This window comes from Lithobates pipiens, unplaced genomic scaffold (assembly GCF_037356315.1).
Source record: "Lithobates pipiens isolate NorthernLeopardFrog02 unplaced genomic scaffold, aLitPip1_a1.2 Scaffold_23, whole genome shotgun sequence".
In the NCBI taxonomy this organism is placed as follows: domain Eukaryota; kingdom Metazoa; phylum Chordata; class Amphibia; order Anura; family Ranidae; genus Lithobates; species Lithobates pipiens.
This window is the reverse complement of record NW_027507785.1, coordinates 15,573,214-15,575,570: the sequence shown is the minus strand read 5'-3', so window position 1 is coordinate 15,575,570 and position 2,357 is coordinate 15,573,214.

Here is a 2,357-nt window from a genome sequence, read left to right as displayed (position 1 = left end):
GTTTGGCGGAGGGGGGATTTTGGTGTGAGGTTATCTTTCAGGGATTGGGCTTGGCCCCTTAGTTCCAGTAAAAGGAATTCTTAAGGTGTCAGCATACCAAGACATTTTGGACAATTTCATGCTCCCGACTTTGTGGGAACAGTTTGGATATGGTCCTTTCCTCTTCCAACATGACTGCGCACCAGTTCACAAAGCAAGATCCATAAAGACATGGATGAACGAGTTTAGGGTGGAGGAACTTGACTGGCCTGCACAGAGTCCTGACCTCAACCCATTAGAACACTGTTAGGATTAATTAGAGCGGAGACTGCGAGCCTTCTTGTCCACATCGGTGCCTGACCTCACAAATGCGCTTCTGGAAGAATGGTCAAACATTCCCATAGACACATCTCCTAAACCTTGTGGACGGCCTTCCCAGAAGAGTTGAAGCTGTTATAGCTGCAAAGGGTGGGCTAACTCCATATTGGACCCTACGGACTAAGCCCTTGTACACACGGTCGGATATTTCCGACAACCAAATCCGTCGGATTTTGTCCGACTGATTTTGTCCGAAACTGTTGCATACACACGGTCGGACAAAGTTGTCGGAAAATCCGATCGTTCAGAACGTGATGACGTTATTTCGTTACGACAGGACTACGTTGACCACAATGTTTTCACGTTTTTTATGAAGTCACCATTCTTTATCTAACAAGGACTATAGATTAGTCATGTTTGACTGACCCTTATTTGATCAGGTTCTAAGATGTGCCTCAGGTCGGCCTGATCAGGTTACTACCTCACTGCAACATACTTACTTCTCTCTGCTACAGTGTGAGAGCCCCCAAGTTCCCCCTCCCTACTGGTAGGTCACCTCTTTATCCCCAAAGTATAATGGACCCTACCCTGTGCACTCCCTCACCCCCCTTTACTTCCCCATCCCTACTTGCAGGTCACCTCCTCATCCCCAGAGTAAAATGCACCCTACCCGCTGCACTCCCTCACTCCTATTTACTTCCCCATCTCCACTTACAGGTCACCTCTTTATCCCCAAAGTATAATGGACCCTGTCCTGTGCACTTCCTCACCCCCTTTACTTCCCCATCCCTACTTGCAGGTCACCTCCTTATCCCCAGAGTATAATGTACCCCGTCCTGTTCACTCCCTCACTCCCATTTACTTCCCCACACCCACTTGCAGGTCACCTCCTCATCCCCAAAGTATAATGCACCCTACCCTGTGCACTCCCTCACCCCCCTTTACTTCCCCACCCCTACTTGCAGGTCACCTCCTTATCCCCAGAGTATAATGCACCCTACCCTGTGCACTTCCTTGCTCGCATTTATTTCCCTATCCCCACTTGCAGGTCACCTCCCCATACCCAAAGTATAATGCACTCTGCCCTGTACACTCCCTCACTCCCATTTACTTCCCCATCCCCACTTGCAGGTCGCCTCCTCATCCCTAAAATATGATGCACTCTACCCTGTGCACTCCCTCTCATTTACTTCCCCATCCCTACTTGCAGGTCACCTCCCTATCTCCAAAGTATAACGCACTCTGCCCTGTGTACTCCCTCACTCCCATTTACTTCCCCACCCCCACTTACAGGTCACCTCTTTATCCCCAAAGTATAATGCACCCTACCCTGTGCACTCCCTCACCCCCCTTTACTTCCCCATCCCTACTTGCAGGTCACCTCCTCATCACCAGAATATAATGCACCCTGTCCTGTGCACTCCCTCACCCCCCTTTACTTCCCCACTTGCAGGTCACCTCCTCATCCCCAAAGTATAATGCACCCTACCTTGTGCACTCCCTCACGCCCCTTTACTTCCCCACTTGCAGGTCACCTCCCCATACCCAAAGTATAATGCACTCTGCCCTGTGCACCCCCTCCCTCCCATTTATGTCCCCATCTCAAATTGCAGCCTGGCATTACAGCAAATAGAGTTTACCCTTTTTTCTTTTTATATTTTAAAGTTGCACTTCTGTTTGTTTGTTAACCACTACAATACAGGGCACTTTCACCCCCTTCCTTCCCAGCCCAATTTTCAGCTTTCAGCGCTCTAGCGCTTTCAGTGACAATTGCGCGGTCATGCTACACTGTACCCAAATGAAATTGTTATCATTTTGTTCGCACAAATAGAGCTTTATTTTGGTGTTATTTATTCACGACTCCGTTTTTTTTTTTTTTTTGCGATATAAGGGCAAAAATAGCGGAAATTTGGAAAAAAAAAAATATTTTCTTTTTTCTATTTGAAAAGAAATCCAATAAAATCAAATTTTGTCATAAATTTAAGCCAAAATGTATTCTGCTACATGTTTTTGGTAAAAAAAAATCCGTTAAGTGTATAATAATTGGTTTGTGTGATCAC